This window comes from Stomoxys calcitrans, chromosome 1 (genome assembly GCF_963082655.1).
Source record: "Stomoxys calcitrans chromosome 1, idStoCalc2.1, whole genome shotgun sequence".
NCBI lineage: Eukaryota > Metazoa > Arthropoda > Insecta > Diptera > Muscidae > Stomoxys > Stomoxys calcitrans.
In genome coordinates this window covers 44,816,215-44,836,857 of record NC_081552.1, presented here as the reverse complement: position 1 = coordinate 44,836,857, position 20,643 = coordinate 44,816,215, and the positions used below count along the sequence as shown (strand labels likewise).

The 20,643-nt window shown below is 35.5% G+C and overlaps 1 protein-coding gene across 1 annotated transcript in view; it reads left to right on the top strand.

The window, feature by feature from the left end:
• The first annotated feature begins 2,943 nt into the window (after window positions 1-2,943).
• LOC106090952 (protein I'm not dead yet) overlaps window positions 2,944-20,643 on the top strand; it is an 82,096-nt gene continuing 64,396 nt past the window's right edge. The window contains exon 1 of the mRNA XM_013257321.2: window positions 2,944-3,144. The gene's annotated coding sequence lies outside the window, so the exon portion shown is untranslated. The remainder of the gene's footprint in view (window positions 3,145-20,643) is intronic.

The window sequence follows — 20,643 nt, the reverse complement described above, 5'->3', positions numbered from 1 at the left end:
CAATTATCCGATTTGGCTGAATTTTTGTACAACGGCTTCTCCCATGACCTTCAACATACGTGTCAAATATTGTCTGAATCGGTTTATTGCCTAATACAGCTCCCATATAAACCAATCTCTTCTTCAGCCCCTAAAGAGCGCAATTCTTAATACATTTGGCTGAAGTTTTACACAATATCTTCTACTATGGCCTCCAATATGCAATTCAATTGTGGTCCGAAATAAACCATAACTTCATATAGTTCCAATAACATAGCAATTCTTTTCTTTTATCCTTTGTTTGCCTAAAAAAGATACCAGGAAAATAGCTCGACAAATGCGATACATGGTGGATTGTATATAAGATTCGACCCGGCCGAACTTAGCCCGCTTTACTTGTTAGTTTTAGAACTTGACAAATGCGATCAGTGGTGGATGATATATAAGATTCGGTGCGACCGAACTTAGCTCGTTTTTCTTGTTTTGACGTTATGACGAAACCTTTTAAAATTGATAGAACTCGTTTCTGTAATATGTTTTCGATAACGATTTTATGAAAGTTAACAAATTTCTGTCCACAATCAGCGCCATGAAAACTTCGCTGACGAGATAGGTTACAAGAAATGGATTGAGAACTTATATCTCCGATTGAACACTCCAGCTTTATCTTTCTTGGGTTATTTATCGTAACCCACCTCGACTCCCGTCTTCGAACGATCTTTGCAGATGGCTCCAAGATGGAGTCAGGGAATGGATTGGTTGTTTACTTCGATGCAAACAACATCGGTTTATTAGTGAGCCTGCCGGGCGGGTGTACATTTTTTCATGCAAAAGTCTGTGCCATAACTATAGCCCCAAAAGAAATTTTGGGAGGAGATTTACAGTCTTCGAGTTTCAGAATTTATGTGGACAGTTGGCGACCATCAAGACCTTGGGTTCGAGGACAGAATCTCCTGTAATTTCGTCTTTATTCACATTAATATTTCTCGCTTTTCCTTTTGGCCCACACTTTTTCTCACCAAGGCATCACAATGGATTAGACTGGTCTCCGATTTAACTCACCTTTTCAACGTGAACAATACTTTCAACCTAAACCTAAACTATTAACAATAAATTGTAAAAAATTACACATAGTAATCATAGAATAGCACTAGCAGTCCTCTATACACACATTTTTGGTTTTGAAATTTGTTTAAACTTCAAATTTTGTTGAACTCGAGCGTCATTCTGTGTTGCCACATATAAAGTAGTGTTTTTAGGGGTCAAAGTTAAAAATTTTTAACTTTTGCGCATTGCTTTTGTGGGATTTGTTTGCAGAGTGTTAAGTTGTTGCGTAGGTTATTTAAAATTAGTGTTTTATTTGTATGTTTTGTATTGTTATCTCGCCAGTATAATTGAGCTTAAAGCTATTTAGTAATGTTCCCCCTTGAACTCCCCATTGCAATTTTACTCCAATATCAATGGTGGTCTTAGTATACAACGTGTCAAACCTTCAAAGTTATGACCAGAAGACTAAAGGTACCTCCATCCCTTTTTGTAAGTTTTCAATTGTGTCCCTGGTATTGGTTGTGGCTTTGTTTTATTTATGCGGTACTAGCTGAACCGATCACACTACGCAGCGCTTTCTTTCTTATTCTCTTCTTCTTATTAGAGAGTCTAATACCTTTCATTAGAACCCTTGATTGCTATGGTCGGTAATTAACTTCTGTTTTGAAGGTGACCACTTAAGAAGTTAAATCCGCAAATTGGTTTATATGTGAGCTATATTAATTTATAGGCCGTTTTAGCTCATACTTCCCATGAATGTAACAGGTCATAACATAACACTATGTACAAAAATGCAGCCAAATCGTATAAAAATTACGCTCTCTATGGGTTAAAAAGGCCAAATCGGGTCCGATATGAACCATCTTCAATTCAGATGTTGAGGAGCCTCCTGCATCTCACTTTTCCAAGTTTCTGCGAAATCGTTTCGCAGAAACTTGTAAAGTAGCACGTTGATACCGAACGTGCTCATTTCAGTACCATACGGTACAAAAAAAATTCCGGATAGTATGGATGAATCATTAAATGATTAGTACCGTTTGGTACCGCATCGTTATTGGTTTTAATACCAATCTGTTATTGTTTTTAGCACCAGACCGTTATTGGTTTAAGTACCAAACCGTTATTGATTATTTCACCCCCTAACGACCCAAAAAAAAACCATTGAAAATACTTTTAATCTAATTTTATTTCGATTATAAAGTAATGTTACACCGTAACCAACCTCAATTCTTTGTATTCAGCAATAATGCCACGCGGAGTTGGCAATGTACCATAATTTTCTACCAGTGTATTTAATTTTTGCTGCAATTTCCTACAAGTCCGACCACAGTGCAGCGGTGGAGAGGGAGTCCAGGTCGCGGATTCTATTGTCTATTTGGTTTTAGGTCCTGCACAACTGCAGCCTCCTTAAGGGACCCCTTGAGGAGCATATTTTCATGTGTTGAAGCATATTTTCTGTATCTATGCGCAATGAAAACATCTGATCTATTAACAACGTATCATGCCATGCTACCATTTAGGCTCAGCTGAGCATGCTGATAATTCAATCTAAGGTACATTGTGTAGATGTATGTATAAACATGGGCAAATTTCATTCATAAACTAAAAAAGAACACACAAAAAAACCAAACTAATATGCCAGGGCTGCCTTACTACACCTAATAAATGAGAGCACAGAGTTGGCAATGTGAGCTGTTATCTCTGCCACACTGACGCATAAGTGGATCAATTGAGCTATGACACAGAAAGCGAGAGAGAAGGAGAGCACGCAAATTTTATTTTTCGTTTTTTGCCGTTATATGCTCTTTCGTTCTGTAAATTGCTTGGTCGTCTGTCTATTCACTGTTATTTGTTTTTCATGTGTGCTGTTATCACATGGAAGATTCGAAATACGCCACAACAACCAACTACCTACCAATCAATACAGCCAGTCGCATACAACGGCCCGATTGCAGTGGTCGTGTTTTCGTGGTGTTCCTAAGTTGCTTTTGTTGTCGTCGTAAACGTGCCGTTGCGTTTTGTTCGTGGTCGTCGTTTTCCATTAGTTAGATTATTGTCGTGTTATAGTTAGGTTCTCCGATCGTGGAGGATCACAGTGTTTTTTCCGATTTAAACAAAGTGAGTGTTGTAAAGAAATAACATGCCATACTATATACATACAAAATATTTTGTATATATAAGAAAATATATAGTACAAATTCTAAAGTGCATAGAAAAACGAAGAATGAAAAAGCTATGTACATAACATATATATGAAAATACAAAATTTATTAAGTGAATAAAAGCATGCTGTGATTTGTATAAAACAAATTTGATATTGTCTTTAAATATTAAAATATATATAAATAATTTTTTTTTGTTAAATGATGTGAGACAAGTGTCATGGTTTTCTGATGTTTTGTTTATTCATCGTTTTTCACTTTCGCCTTGATATTTCTAATATGAATTTTTCGAACTTTTTTTTGGAAATTTATTTTGTGTTTGTTTTTCTTTTTATTTCTTTTTACTTCAACTTGGTAAAATAAATAAATGCATTGTAAGATGTTTATTTTCTCTGAGCCGTGTGCATGTGGAAATAACAAGAAACGTGTATGATTTCCACAAACATGTGCTTGGGTAAATGGAATTTTTATGTTTGTTGCCTAAGCAAAATTTATGACTATTATCTTTATGTGATGTGCTCAGTGAAAGTATTTTCTTTAAACAAAAATTTTGTTTCTAAGTTGAAAATATATTTCTTCTGCTTATCTCTTAAAAAGAATTCTTGCGAATGTCTTGTACTCGCCACCACAGCTGTGATTTGGCTATGCAGAAAACAACTCTCACTCTCTTTGATTATGTCCAAAATTCGGAATTTAGCTAGCTGCTAAAGAAAAATTTGCTTCATACTTTTGGTTTTTCATGAATTTTATGGCTTTCTTATTTCCTTAATGTTGTGACACATGGTTTCAACGTTCATTGCGTCCATGGAGACCATCGTTTCGTCCCCATTGTCTGTGTTGTGCTATTTGTCTTTTTTGTTTTTTTCATTTGTTTGTAAGTTTATTTTTCTTCGTTTATATTACATGCTGATGCCGGTGGGTTTTTTTCTTTGACGTTGACTTAATATGCATATGTATGTCGGAGGTGTCACACCTCTGCTTTGTACGTGCATATAAACACGATTACTTCTATGTGTATACATACATATGTACACTTATAGTTTTCACTACCATAGACCATTTGTTTTTGTTTTGCTTTGTAGTGTGGTTACTTCGTTTCATTTGCTTCATTGCCAAAACACCTGAGTTTTGTTTTTTGTTATTATTCTTCTCCGCTATACCATGCCATTTTTATGGTTACCATTTACCATTTTCTTGTCTTCATATTTATTGCCTTATTTTAATCGGATTTTTATACTACTTCTTGCTATAAAATAATGCAAATTTGTATGTATGCCTGGAAAATAAATGTGTGTGTTAAATAGTCCTTTGTTGTTCAAAGAGCAGTTCAGCATTGTTAAGACGTAGTGATTTTGTGGCGCTTTTGATTGTGGTATAGTATATCAGTGTTGCCAACGCAAAAAAAAAATTTAAGCAAACAAGAATACAGCTGTTTGGTTAGTTGGGAGTTTACACCTAATGGTCTTTAAATGTTTATGTAACGATAAACAAATAGTCATGAATCAGTTGTTTCTTGGTGGCATTGTATTATTATTGAAATTTTCTTATGAGGAAAGGTCATCAACTGACGTATCCTTTTATCATTGGCCCATCTAGTTGTCTGGAATCGATCAGTGATCCCAAGTTGCAATGAAAAGTCGACTTTTAGACTTATCGAAATAGCAAAAATAGATTTTTCGACTTTTCAACTTATTTTTGCAAAAATTCGATTTTGATTTAACATAAATTCGAACTTAGCAAAAAGTAGATTTTTCGACCTTTTGCCAAAAATTGGCAAAATCTTCTAAATAAAATACACCTATTGTTTTCGTAGACTGTTCGCATCAAGATATAACCATTTCTTTATATTTTCATAAGCGGAGAGGAGGGGGGCTTTTTGCAAATGTTTTCACCGTTCCCGTTTACTTTTTATACCCACCACCGAAGGATAGGGGTATATTGATTTTGTCATTTCGTTTGCAACACATCGAAATATCCATTTCCGACCCTATAAAGTATATATATTCTTGATCAGAGTAAAAATCTAAGACGATCTAGCCGTGTCCGTCTGTTAGTCTGTTGAAATCACGCTACAGTCTTAAGAATAGAGATATTGAGCTGAAACTTTGCACAGATTCTTTTCTTGTCCACAAGCAGGTTGAGTTCGGACTATATCTTGATATAGCCCCCCTATAGACCGATTCACCGATTTAGGGTCTTAGGCCCATAAAAGGCGCATTTATTATCGGATTTTTCCGAAATTTGGTTGTGTTAGGCAGTTCGACTTTTTTTTCAATTTGGCTCAGATCGGTTCAGATTTGAATATAGCTGTCATATAGACCGATATCTCAATTTTGGGTTTTGGGGCCATAAAAGCCACATTTATTGTCCGATTTGGCCGAAATTTTGGACAGTGAGTTGTGTCGGGCTCTTCGACATTTTTCTGTAACTTGGCCCAAATCGGTCCAGATTTGGATATAACTGCCATATAGACTAATATTTCGATTTAAAGTCTTGGCCCCATAAAATAAGCATTTATATTCCGATTTCACTGAAATTTGACACAATGACTTATGTTAGGCTTTTCGACATCTGCGTCGTATATGGTTCAGATCGGTTTATTTTTAGATAAGCTACTAAAATGACCAATATTTTGTTATACACATTTGAACAATGACTTGTACTTATTAGTATTTGGTCCAAATCGGAACATATTTCGATATAGCTGGGGTATAATGTATGCATTTTTCACCGGATTTTGACGAAAGGTGGTTTCCATATATACCCAAGGTGGTGGGTATCCAAAGTTGGGCCCGCAACTTAACGCCTTTTCACTTGTTTGTATTTTAATTGAATTGAATGGAAAAAAAACATGAAACTAGTATCACTCTGAATGTTAAAAACTTAGTAGAACATAAATTTTTTTTTGAGAAAATGTCGCTTGCCAAATCTTTGACAAATTGGAACAAAAAATGTGGGTTTCAGAGCAAAACTACCGAAACTTGTGGGTACGTTAGCTTGGGATCTACATTTTATAGGCTTAAGATGTTTAATCTGGAGTTTCATCTATATGGTAGCTTTATCAAAATAGGGACTGGGATGAATAAATTATAAGTTTTTTTTTTTCAATATTTACACAAATTGGAGGGGAGTCTTTACGGGGGCAACGAAAATATACGTTCCTATATAGACAATCCTCGAACATAAAATCTTAATGGATAAATAATACATTTGTACCGAAATTCAGCTTCCATAAACATTAAACTATTAAACAGAATCTTACACTTATTTTGCTTGCATATGGCACGACTTGTTATTACCATCTGAATGCCGCTCCCGAAGTTCATCAAATCGATTCAACCATGTAATATTATCATCATATTTTGCCTCCCGTTTAAATAACTATTTAATTTAAAGGCTCCAGGAGCCTTTACCTCAAAAGAAATGATTACATAGACTCATTTATTGAACTGTTTGTTATTTTGGACATAAAATTACTTTTCAAACATTCAAAGCGTGATGCAATATCCATGTGATCCAGCATTTAGAATAGAGGTGTTTTTAAAATCTGGAGAGATCTGCCACTGACTGGATTCGAATTTAAAAATAGTTTTTTCATGATTGCGAATTCGTAGCTACGGGTCAGAGTCCTTGGGTCGAATTCAGAGGATCTACCCAGAGTTGGAGTTCAGCAAACGTGCCCTGTCTTTAAACTGCACTCCGACCAAAGTTTCTGATTTCAAAACTCCAACTTCTTAGCCTTGGTTTTCCCTATGACTTTAGGCTTCTTGTCTATCAGAAAAGATGCTTATGGCAATTTTGCTCACGAATTTGTTCCTTAGCCTCGATTGGTTGCACGCCGCGTGAACAAGAAACTATCTTATATATAAGACCGTATGATCATAACTTAATATTCCCATACCACCTGAATATTTTCTGTCACAAAGCAATTGATTTTGAGAGTACATTTTATCTTTGTTCACATTCTTTTTATGCCCACCACCATACGATGGAGGCATACTATTTTCGTCACTCCGTTTGTAACACATCGAAATATGTGTCTAAGTCCCTATAGAGTATATATAATCTTGATCGTAATGACATTTTAAGTCGATCTAGCCATGTCCGTCTGTCTGTCGAAAGCACGCTAACTTTCGAAGGAGTAACGCTATGCGCATGAAATTTTGCACAAATATTTCTTCTCAGTGTAGGTCAGTTGGGATTGTAAATGGGCCAAATCGGTCCATGTTTTGATATAGCTGCCATATAAACAGATCTTGGATCTTGATTTCTTGAGGTTATAGAGGGTGCAATTCTTATGTTCTGGTATTCCTTCTAATAATTGTGTAAAGAATAATTGAAATGGGTTCATAACATGATGTAGATGGGCTTCTAGTGGGAACAATTCTTATCCAAATGGCTTGACATTTTGCATATGTCGTTTTGGTATGTCTTCCAGCAACTGTTTCAAGTATGGTCTAAATCGGCTGATAAACTGATTAAGCTGCCATATTAACCGATCTCCCAATTTGAATTTCTGAGCCTCTAGAGGGCGCAATTATTACTCGATTTGCCTGAAATTTTGGAGGTAGTGTTTCTCTATGACTTCTAACAGCTATGACAAGTACGCTCGATATCGGTCAATAACTTGATAAAACTCATATATATTTGAGAAAGGCATTCAAAGAACTTGACAAATGCGATCCATGGTGAAGGGTATATAAGATTCGCACGCTTTTACTTGTTTCTTCTTATTTTTGTGGTATTTTTAATCGGCACATATTGACATTCTTAATATTCAAGGGGTCTTTCCACTTAAGGGTTTCTTCAAGAGACTCAAATTTTTATTAGGGAATTCTATGACCAAATGTTTATTTACAATTATAGTTCCGCCTAACAGGTAGTGTACCGTAAACAGCTGAATACAATTTTTTTCGCGAAGTGCACTATCTGTCAACGAGTTTTGGCTGTGTGTATTATAGTTAAGAACCATTCACACACAAACAACAAGAAATGGCGCGAACTAGCTACATACACAAAATCAGAGTTGTACCAATCGCTGATTTTGACAGATAGTTCACACAATATTTGTTGTTGGGCAACTGCCACCACCTGTAAATGCATATAGCTTGGTTCCGCCTACATTTGAATATGTTGTGTGTAATTTAGAGCCCATTTCACAAATTGAATCAGGTCAAGTGCAACTTCTTTATCATCCGATCAATAAAAGGTTTCAGATTAGCTTTGCGGGCTTTCTTTTTTTACCATTCCTCAGTTATCATTAATTTTTTTTTTAACAAAATCAAGCAACATTAATTTCTATACGACACCCGTAACTGTAGAAAACTGAGGTTTAAATTCCCTGAATCCTCTCCAGCAATATTTTAAACCAGCTAGACGAGCGTTTGTGTAAATATACAATCTGAACAATAATATAATGCTTTAAATATGGAAATGTTTACACATTTCTATAAATAAAAAAAAATCTTATGGATTTTTTAACCCATAGCCCATTCAGCAAACCGTTCGCCATAGTGGCTACCTCATCGTATGCCATAAACAAATTTAAATATTGGCTTTAGCATTTATTTCAATTTGGGGTTTATTCATTTAGGCGGTGATACACATTATGAATTGCCCTTTTTACGGAACGATACTGCCAGACAATCGTTTAGACAACCATAAAAGCGAGATTCTGTCCGTCCTTCAGAGTTACGGTTGAAAGTTTGCCATCATCATTATTTGCAGACAATTAATTTGAGCCAAATATCAAAGCCAGCTATTTGGAACTTTATTTTGGCCTTAAACTCCTCCCAACTCCTTCGCAAAGTCACTGAATACCAGATACAAAGTAGATTTGTAATTTACTAACAATTGAATAACCACTGAGACAAGTTTTCAGCGGACGGTGATCAGCTTAAAAAATAAGCAATGCGCAAAAGTTAAAGACGGACGGTGATCAGCTTAAAAAATAAGCAATGCGCAAAAGTTAAAGAATTTTTAACTTTGGCGACAGAAATCAAGCGTCGTTCTGTGTTGCCACGCGTGAAGTAGTGTTTTTAGGCATCAAAGTTAAAAACTTCTAAACTTTAGCCCTATGCTTTTTTCACATTTGTTTGAAGAGTAGCATTTTTCAACGCAACGCTCCTAAACACGCTCAATCTGTTGTGGCCTTTTCTCCTTTGTCAGGGCTCACTAATAAAAGTTAATGTCACTTGACAAAAACAAACAATGGAAAGGCCCCATTATTATAGAGGATGTCAATGTGTACCTATTGAAAATGTCGCAATGAAAGGATCAAACAAACAATGATTGTAAACAAAGAACAAGTTGACATCCTCTATGGCGAGTACTATCAGGAACTAAACATGTAAAAGTTCGGCCGGGTCGAATCTTGGGAACCCACCATCGTATAATCTGCTAAAAATGTACACAAAAAAATTTAGTTGAAGGAAATAATTTTATTCTAAATACTAAACTTCTGTCAAACCAGCAAAAATTAAAGTTTCTAGGAACCGAACATGAACAATCGAGAGACCGGTTTATATGGGAGCTATACCAGGTAATAGATCGATTTGGAATGTACTTGGCACAATTGTTGGAAGTCATAACAGAACACCACATGCAAACTTTCAGCCAAATCGTAAAAAAATTGCGGCTTTTAAGGGCTCAAGAAGTGAATCGGGAGATCGGTTTATATGGAAGCTATATCAGGTCAAAGCCCGATTTGGACCGTACTTGGCACAGTTTTTGAAAGTCATAACAGAACACTACATGCACAATTTCAGACAAATCGTACAAAGATTACGGCTTGAAAGGGCTCAAGAAGTCAAATCGGAAGATCGGTTTATATGGCAGCTATATCTCAATCTGAACCCCCCCCCCACACACACACACATCATTCAAACGAACTTTGTATGCTTTTTTCTAGCTTACTGTATGCAAATTGAAAAAAATTTAAATAAATTGGCTTGTGTCACAACAAGTAGATATGAATAACTATTCTTTTGATAGACAATTCAAAAGAAATTTAGAAAAGACAGTAAGGCATCAAGCTACTTGCTTTGGTTTATACTATAAAATACAATTATTTAGCTGACACGAAATAATTTAATTGAGGTGATAAACTCTGACGCGATTATAAACGGGGATGATGGGTTCTAAATTGTTTTATCACTATAGACTTAAGTAGAATTAGTCTTTATTAGAGTTATTTTATCATTGTGTTCATTTATAATGAACATAAATTGGTGTGGGAACTTTTAAATAAGAGCAAGAGTCTTTATACAAACATTTAAATAGATATTGATGCAATTCTTCCAAAAAAAATTTATATGTTTTCTCTTAAGTCTTTGATATTCGAAGGAATCCAAAGGTTAATATTAAAGGAAGAATTATTTGTTTAAAATCAAGTAATGGAAAGGTCCCTTAAAACTTTTACAATATTCCTAATTTGACGACAATATTCCTAATTTGACGGCTGTTGTCCCACATTTAAAAATTGATTGGACCGAAATATACCACAGATGTTGGTAAATAAATCGAATCAGATTATGATATAATGTTAATATTAGAAATTAAATGACGACTCTATGCCCTTACATATAGCGCAGCACTGTATTACATTAATTTCATATTTGTCGTCAGTATGTAACTTTGAATGTTTTATACAAATAGGAGCTGACATGACCTACACTTTAATGACCCTAGAATACCAAAAAGATTTTCAAAAAAAATTTCAATCAAAAGGTCTATTATTTGATTTGTTGATTTATATATATATATATATATTATAATAGCAACAAAGATTAAGAAAATAGTTATGCATAAATATGTACCCAAGAGGTTGGGCGAAAATAGACATACATGCAATACAAACAGCATAATACAAACAAGTAAAAGCGTGCTAAGTTCCGCCGGGCCGAGTGTTGGGAGCCCACCACCATGGATTCTGCTAAAACATGGGACCTATATCTGGTTATAGACTGAATTGGACCGTACTTTGCGCAGTTGTTGAGAGTCATAACAGAACCCTATATGCAAAATTTCAACAAATTCGGATAAAAATCGCGGCTTGTAAGGGCTCTAAGGGAGCTATATCATGTTCTTGACCGATTTGGACCGTACTTAACACAGTTGTTGGAAGTCATAACAATACACCATGTACTAAATTTCAGCCAAATCGGATGAAAGTTGAGGCTTCCAGGGGTTCAAGTCAGTCAAATCGGGAGATCGGTTTATATGGGAGCTATATCAAGTTAAAGACCGATTTAGACTGTACTTGGCACATTTATTAGGAGTCATAACAGAACTCCACATGCAAAATTTCAGGCCAAATCGGACAAAAATTGCGGCTTCCAGGGGATCAAGACATAAAATCGGGAGATGGGTTTATATGGGAGCTATATCCAAATCTGAACCGATATGGCCCATTTGCAATCCCCAACGACCTACATCAATATAAAGTATCTGCGCAAATATTCAAGCGGCTGTCCTACGCGTTCGATCCCTATCGTGATTTCGACAGACGGACGGACATGGCTAGATCGACTCAGAATGTCGGGACGATCAATAACATATATACTTCATGGGGTCCTAGATCAATATTTCGAGTTGTTACAAACGGAATGACCAGATTAGTATACCTCCATCCTATGTTGGTGGGTATAGAAATATGCGCTTTTTTAATATTGACTTACTTTAAAAAAAGTTTCAAGAATTCAAATGGTTAGATGGCCTTGGACCATATTTTTTCCCGGAATATTCAAGATAATTTTATACCCTTTCAAACGGTGCATAATATTTTATTATACCTTGAAATTTCTATTTTGAATTGAACGACACTTTTGAGGTCGAATTCCCACAGTGCGCCGTTCGGACTCGGCTATAAAAAATGGGGCCCCTTATCATTGAGCTTAAAATTGAATCGGACAGCACTCATTGATATGTGAAAAGTTTACCCCTGTTCCTTAATGGCATGTTCATGGGCAAATTTGTAATGTTTATTGGAACTCAGGGCTCACCAGGATTCACTAATAGAAGGTTAGGTCACATGCAAAAACACAAAGTGGATAGGCCCCATAAACATCATTAAGGATGTCAAATCTGACGATTGAAAATGTCATCATATAGGAGAAAACGTAAACAAAGAATGAATGTAAAAAGAGAACAAGTTGACATCCTCAATGCCAAGTACTGTCAAATATTAAAAAAAAAGTATATCGGCTGATCGCTTGGCTTAACCTTATTCAGTGAATCCTGAGGGCTCACTAATAAAAGTTTACGTCACATGCCGAAAACAAAATGTGCCGATTGAAAATGGCACAAATCGGAGAAAAACTAAAGAAAGAACAAGCTGGCAAGGCCGGGTTTCTCATTCTCCGGGTACAATTCATCGTATCGATATTATTCTGGTTAAAGGAATTTAGTGTTCTGAATGTGCGCTTATTACTTATCCCAACCCAGGATTGACTAATAGAAGGTTAGGTCACATGTGAAAACACAAAGTGGATAGGCCCCATGAACATAATGAAGGATGTCGAATCTGTCGAATCAAAAAAAATCGATTTAATGACTGAATAATCAATAAAAGTACCAAAATATACAACTGTTTTCAAGAATTGTGTATGGATATGTGAGACATACACATTTATTTATACGCATGTACGATTGTGTATGTCTCCTAAAGGTGACAAACTTTAGGAGAACTTGATATGTTGCATACCTAACTTTGCGATCATTCTCACGCATAGTTGTTAAGATCGAACAGAAATTTGTTCACCACTGTTCCAGAGAATTGGCGAGAACACCCCTCCCTTAGGCGTTTGCCTTATCACCCGCCCTTTGGTCACACTATTTCCGAAGCTACCTCACTAAGCTAGAGTGAGCATGGTGCGGTAGCGTTGTCCATTAACGGTAACGAAAAGACCGTCATTGTCGACATAAAAGTATGTCCCAATGACGCCGCCGGCATGCATACTCCAAACCGTTTATTGTGGATGAAGTGTTGATTCGTGAAGCACATGTGCATTTTCACCCATTAAACTAATAATGAGCTTCGTCACTGAAGATGATTAAAGTAGCGGTCACCGACTCCAAATTTCAGTAGTAAGTTTTCATGATTTGCAGATGTTGTTCGTTCGTGTATTTTACCATGATAAAAATTTTATTTAATTTAGTGTGAGAGACCAATCGGCACATTTGACATCCTGCATTGTGTTTATGGGGCCTATCCACTTAATGTTTTCGCAAATGACCTAACCTTCTATTTGTGAATCCTGGGAAAACCCTTTACTAGTGAATCCTGCCATTAACTCTTTTTGTTTTGAGAGATTTTTAATTAAAGTGCAATCACAAAATGCTGACAATTTAAGGTCAAGGTCAGTTCTATGTGATGTTTCTCTATATACCCCCAAATACGAGTACTAATTTGCCAATCATCATAACATCCATTTATTATTAATGTACTTCAAAATGATCGCCAATTTTTTAGCACTTCAACAAACTGTCATCTCTTTTGACGTTTAAATTTGCTTTGAAAATGTGTTAATTTGATATCAAGATGATGCTTGCTAGCTAGTTTTCAATTCAATTTTCACCAACATTTAGAGCATTCACATCACGTGTATTAAATAAAAAATAAATGATCATCAATACAAATGATCTTAATTGGCTGTATAAATGCAAACTTTATGGCATTATATAGTATGTACCAAATGTGTGATAGGTTGTTAGGACTATTTTCTGATAAGCAAAGTCAGTGGCAAAAAATTTGGTGATAATTAATGGTAATTGTGGAAAGATTTTTTATACACATACCATAAATGTATCACATGAAAGGGAAGTCTAAAACCTATATCGAAGAAAAAAATTATTTGTTTTATTTACCATTAAAAACTCAAAACTCTAATGGAAGAATTTTTTTCGAAATGCAAGCTAGTCATTTAAGGAAAAGCTTATAGAAAACAAAAAGGTTACTTCTCTTACCGAAACAAAAAGTGGAAAGACCCCATTAAAATTAAAGATGTCGAAATGTGTCAAATAAAGGTGGGTATTAACTTCAATTTTCACAATGAAACTCCATATAAAAAATAGTGAAACAAATTTGTGAAAACAATTTTATTTGTGGTATCAAGTTTATTATTTAGTGAAAATTTGGCATTCATTAAAAGCGTGTACGAAACGTTTTTCAACTTGGGCCAACATGACAAAAAAAGAAATTTTCATCGCATTCGCGTTGCATTTTCGTTCATTTCCTTTTAAATAAATAGCAATTGTTAGCAAATATAGCACTATTACTTTTATTTTTCGTGATAACACTACGCAAACAAAACATTTTACCAAAAATAATGCTGGTTGTAAAACATATGATGGGTGTATTGCCTATATGTCTTTTTACTGGAAAAAACGGAAATAATGGTTGTGAAAACTTTCCACAGTGAACAATCTTAATACCTACCATAACAGAAAACGTAAAAAATGCAAACAACGACCAATTTGGTCCTGGAGGGCGATTATTGTCAACATTTTAAATCGACTTATCGCTTTTCTCAAACTTATGTAGTCAAGCCTTATGCAGAATACATATGTACGTAATTTTTTTTACAAATTATTGAATCTTGCTTCAGTTCTACATACATATATATATTATTTTTACTTTAATTGGCAATGACCGAACTTTTGTTGTTTAATGGTATTCGGAGATATTGTGGCGGCAGAAGGCGGCTGACAATGAGAATGGCTCTGGGAGGGGTGTTCGCTCCTATTTTCTGTTGCATTTCAACAGGGATGGCGTGAGTATAATTGTAATGCTGGATATATGTGGATGCGGTGGACAGATTGAGGACGATCTCAGACTAACAGCTACCGAGACCGATTGGAGAAAGTATTTCGGGACTCGCTCTCCTGTGAGGGAGGAGTGGGAATATAATGATACCTCTCACTTGACAAATGGCTCCAAGATAGACTCAGGGACTGGATTGGGGTTATTCTCCGGCACACACAAGATCGGTATGTCGGTGAAACTGCGGGAAGAGTGTACGTTCTTTCAGGCAGAGGTTTGTGCCATAATGATATTCGCAATAGAAATCCTGGGAGGGGATTTACAGTCTACAAAATCCAGGATTTAAGTGTACAGTATGACGTGGCGGAGTGGTTGGTACCCCTGAATATACTCCGTTTTCACGACATTGTGCTAACATGGGTTAGGGCATACGATGGCGTCGGACAGACGCTTGCTCTGTACTCTTTCCATGTACTTTCTTATTATATTTTCACATATTTCTCACTTTTCTTTTCACAAACAATGGTTCAGACTGGCCACCGAATGAACTAACCTTTTCATTGTGAGTTACCCATTCAACCTAAACCTTAACTATTAACAATAAAGAGCGTGTGTCGAATTATAGCAGTATCCTATTTCCTGTTTTTTACACTGGTGAGAAAAAAAATTAATTTTCTGTGCCAATCGACAATTTTTTCTAACACTAAAAAATTTTGACGTTTGTCAAAAATCAAAAGTAAACAAGATGTGCGCGCCACATAATTATAAAGGAAAAGACAAAAAAATAATAATTAAAAAACAGTTATATTACAAATGGAACGTTGTAATATGGAGATATTTTAGGTCTTGCTTTGAAAAAGAGGAAAACACGGCGAGTAAGACAAGTAAAGTTATTTTAAATACTAATTTTCTTCCATTTTTTTCTATTGCTTACAGCAAAATGATGAACGAAACTCTGCTAGGTTAACCAACATATATTCATTTACAGGTAGTGGCAGTAGCCCAACAATAAAATATTGAGTACACTATCTGTCAAAATCAGTGGTTAGTGCAACTTGAATTTTGTGTATGTAACTAGTTCGCACCATTTTTCGTTGTTTAACAACGAACAATATAATACACACACACAACCAAAACTCGTTGATAGATAGTGCACTTCGCGAGAAAAAATTGTACTCAGCTGTTTATGTAATTATGTCATGAGGTAAACAAACTTTTAACGCCGTTGTATGAAAATCACTGAACGGCGGCGCCATCATTTCATTAAATTGCAAACACAAAACTGTACTTTTGTCCATTATTATTGAATAACAACCTTTTAGAATCTCGTTGTCCATGATAATAAACAATAATTTTACTTATTTTATGCCATATAAGTCCTTTAAATTTAGTGACGTCTGCCCACAATGTAGGCGTTATGCCGCACGCAAGTTGGTTACCAAAACGCAAATGAATTTACAATTATTGACGTGGGACTTTGTTTAATGAAACGTCAAAATTTGCTGTGCTGTCAAAAATCTTACTAGTCCCTGAGCTACTCAAAAATGATTCACCACATTTAACATCACATTTTTACTATCCCTACAACTTTGCTACCATTCGACACACAGCCAAAATTTTAAAAATTCCGGTTTGTTCTGTATAGCCTCGAAAACGGCTGAACCGATTACCTTGAAATTTTTTGATATCGAAAGGGGGGCGGACCCTCCCCCTTACCCCAAAAGTACTACCTAAAAATAAAAGGGGACCGATCGGGACAATATGGGACTCAAATGAAAGGTATTCAGGAATAGAGAACAAATTTTGTATTAAAAATTGGGTCCAAGTAACTGGGGGGCCACCCCAACCTCAAAACCCCCTACAATAGGTTTTTTGGACGATCATGACAATATGGGACTCAAATGAAAAGTATTCGGGAGTAGATTGCGAATATGGTCAGGAAGGAGAAATAGGCTTTATAGTTTGTCGATTCCGGAAGGGGGCGGACCCTCCCCCTTTGCCCAAAAACACCACCCAAAATCAAAAGTGGACCGTTCGGGACAATATGGGTATCAAATGAAAGGTATTGGAAAATAGAATACGAATTTGACTACCAATTTTGGAGCCAAGTGTTTGGGGGTACGACCTACAACGCCCCCTTAACTGAACTTTATTTCCGATTATGGCAATATGAGTAAGGTAGTATTTGGGAGTAAGGAACGAGTTTGATATCTATTTTCAGGGCGAAGTACCGGTGGCCGCCCCAGACCCAAAACACTCTCCAAACATTTCATGTTTACTGACCATGGCAATATAGGGCTCATATTAAAAGATTTGGGAGTGCAGCACGAATTTGATATCCATATTTGAGTCGAAATTTTCTTAATTTTCAAAACCACCAGATCTCGGAGATTGGTAATGTGGTTTGTTCGAAATTTGTTTTGCACTCTCAAACATGGTTTCTATTGTTGGGGTCGGGTGCCTCGGGGCTATCCAAAACACGTCAGATGGGTATATAGACCAATCACGATAATATACAGATCAAACAAAAGGTGCTTGAGAGAAAAAAATTGAAGAGCCATGTGTTTGAGGAACTGCTCTACCCGAAAACACCTCCCTATTACATAAAGCTATTTTATGTCTAAATTTATTGATTTTCGGGAAATTTATCCTCATTTGCGTAACAAAGTCCAAGGAGTCCATCCCACCCTCAAACAGAATTTATTTACCGATATGCCATTATGGGGATCATATAAAATGTATTTGAAAGTAGTGCACGGAGCGTATATTTACTTTAAGGGCCAAGTGTCTCTCTAAACCGGAAATATTTACCAGACGATAATATAGGACTCAAAAGAAAAATATTTGAGAGTGGAGTAAAAATTTACCCAGGAACCGAGAGGGGCACACTTTAATGAAATCTTTCCGTTTCAAGTTTAAACTCAATGATGAGGGACTTTTTTATAGCCGAGTCCGAATGGCGTGCCGCAGTGCGACACCTCTTTTTTTACATGGCCATGCATGTCAAATCTCGCCAGCATTAAGAAGGGATCACCACCGCTTTAAATTTTGTCCGATGTTATCGCCAGGATTTTAACGCAGGCATTCAGCGTTATAGGCAGACATAGGCTACAGTGGCACGAATTCGAACACACATTCAGGGCGAAGTGTCCCAACCCTACATGATATTAGAGAGTTAAAGAAGGCGCAGCGGAGCGGGCCCGGTTCGGCTAGTTATATATATTGATAAGGAATTTGAACTTCGCACATTGACTGGTTGGTGGCGCATGTGAATATAGATAAACGAGAATTATCTAAGAACATGCAGCTAGCCGAATTCTGCTCTCAATGGCATGCAGTTTGCATTTTCATAATATGCATTATTTTCCTTGTCGTAAAGGAAACTATGACGTAATGCACGTATATTTCTTTATTTTATTTCTTTTCTTTTTGCTGTAAATTGGATTTTTGTTTTCAATTTTTTTGGCAGAACTGCTTGCTTTGAAGAAAAATAAAATAATTACCGACATCTATAAGCTTGATATTTGCTGTCAAATTTTGAGAGCACAAACATTTCCGTTATTTCAATCCTCTTTGCTTGAAGTTAAGACCTTTACCTAAATTTACACATAGGGCACTTGTAAGCTGTCAATATAGTTATTGGAACCTTCGCACGTGGTACAATAGTAACATAATAAAGGAGAATAATTGTGCCAACAATAACACCAGTTGGCTGTAACTAAAGCTTCTTTTCTTAAAACTTTTATGGCGCCTCGGAGGCGGTTATTATATAATATTCATAATAAAAATTCATAATTCATAAAATTATCGTTGAATAATCATAAAGCCGACTTAATAGCAAAAACATGTGGACAACAATATTGTTATTGAATAGAAATTAAAAAAAAAAATGTTACATTAACTAATTGATTCATTCAAGTCGACACAGAGGAATTGTAATTAAAATATTATTTACATAAATTGCAACACACAGTGTTGTCAAGGGATACACTATAGTATCTAAATGTACTTGCAGAAACACTTTTTGGTTGCTAGTCCGAGTCATACTCGTTAGATGTTATGTTGTTCCCTCTCCTCAAAGTTTCTAGAGACTCCAGAGTCCTAAGGGGGTTTTCTTTTATGTTTTCAATAACTTAAAATGCATGTCTCTCCCATACAAAAAGAAATATTCTCCTGTGTAACTTCTGTGACAGAAAACAAAGCATAAAGAACATCATCTCTAATGGTAGAGACTTTTTCTAAGTCAAATAGATCAGAGAACTTCTCTTAGGATAGGAACTTTCCTTGAGTCAATTGGACCAGATTAACCTTAATAAAGATTGCCCTCAGTTTTTTTTTCTCTTTCATTACAACACTTGTTTTATATAATATTTATTTAATATAAAACCTCAGATTGTTATGAATGCTGTTAGCAAATTATGTTATTAAATTTAAAGATTTATTATATTTTCTTTCATATAAAAAAATGATTTACAATTTGATGGAATTACTTTTCAAGGCTTTATTAAGGACTTACATTAATTTCCCTAGAGACACACGACAATAATTTTCCATGGAATTTTTCCTTACTTTTAATTCAAGGCATTAAAATATTCATAAGAATGAAGACAGTTTACACTAGGGAAAATAACACATTATTATTGATAAGAATATTTTCTGCTCCGACGGATGTCATAATCTGCTGATAATGAAAATGCATTAAAAAGAGGCTAGCCATTTTAAGTGGTTTTTTCTTTCTTTTTTCACCTGTGTCTATATTTGTAAGACTAGCTCGTGGCACTTGGCAAAAAGAGAAAAGATTTCAATATAACAATTAAAACAACTGAACTGGAAATCAATAGCATTTATGGGATAAATACGATAGAAAATGCAGTTTGTGCTGTGTGCTGTGTGCTCGTCGCCTCAGCAAGACGTAGCAATCAAAAACCAGTTGGTTTTGCATTACAGGAAACTTGTAAGAGCAACTGTACGATTTACATTTGTAGTCTAGTCATTTGTTTGCTTTTTAATTACATTTAGAAGGAGAAAAAATGTGTTGTTTTTTATTTGTTTTGCATTTTCTCGTTTTACAAGCTCAAGTTTGTTTTTCAACTAATAGTGATTTATGTCGAAATGTAAGAGCAGGTGGCGTGGTTAGAAAAACATCTGTAGCCATCTTCTTTAATATTTAATGTATTTATTTGTGACAATATGGCAATGCTAAAAATTATTGGTTTTGTACGTGAGATAAAGATTTATGATGCCTGTACAATATGGGATTTTGTTGATTTGATTGTTGAGTTGAAAAATTTAAAAAAAAATTCATCATTACAACGAAAAACACAGGCGTTGAAAAAAAAAACGAAGATATGTATGGCCATTGAAGCCTCCACACCTAATGTGATTCTATAAGGAACCAGGACGAAACGAAAATTTTGAAAATTACTTTTTTTTTCAAAAGATTAAGAAACATTAACTTTAAGCGAATCAATGTAAATGGGTTTGGCAGTAAGTGGAGATAAAAAAGTGGATGATATCAACTCCCACAAATTCCTGTAAATCCGAGCAGATAAAGAAAATGGAGAAAGTTGAGAACTACACAGTAACCATAACCGAAACAAATTACACCAGTTTTGAAATAAACTTACTTTACTTTAATTGGTCATTACAAAAAATTCATTCCTCTAGCCAAACTAAGAAAAGATGCCCAAGCAC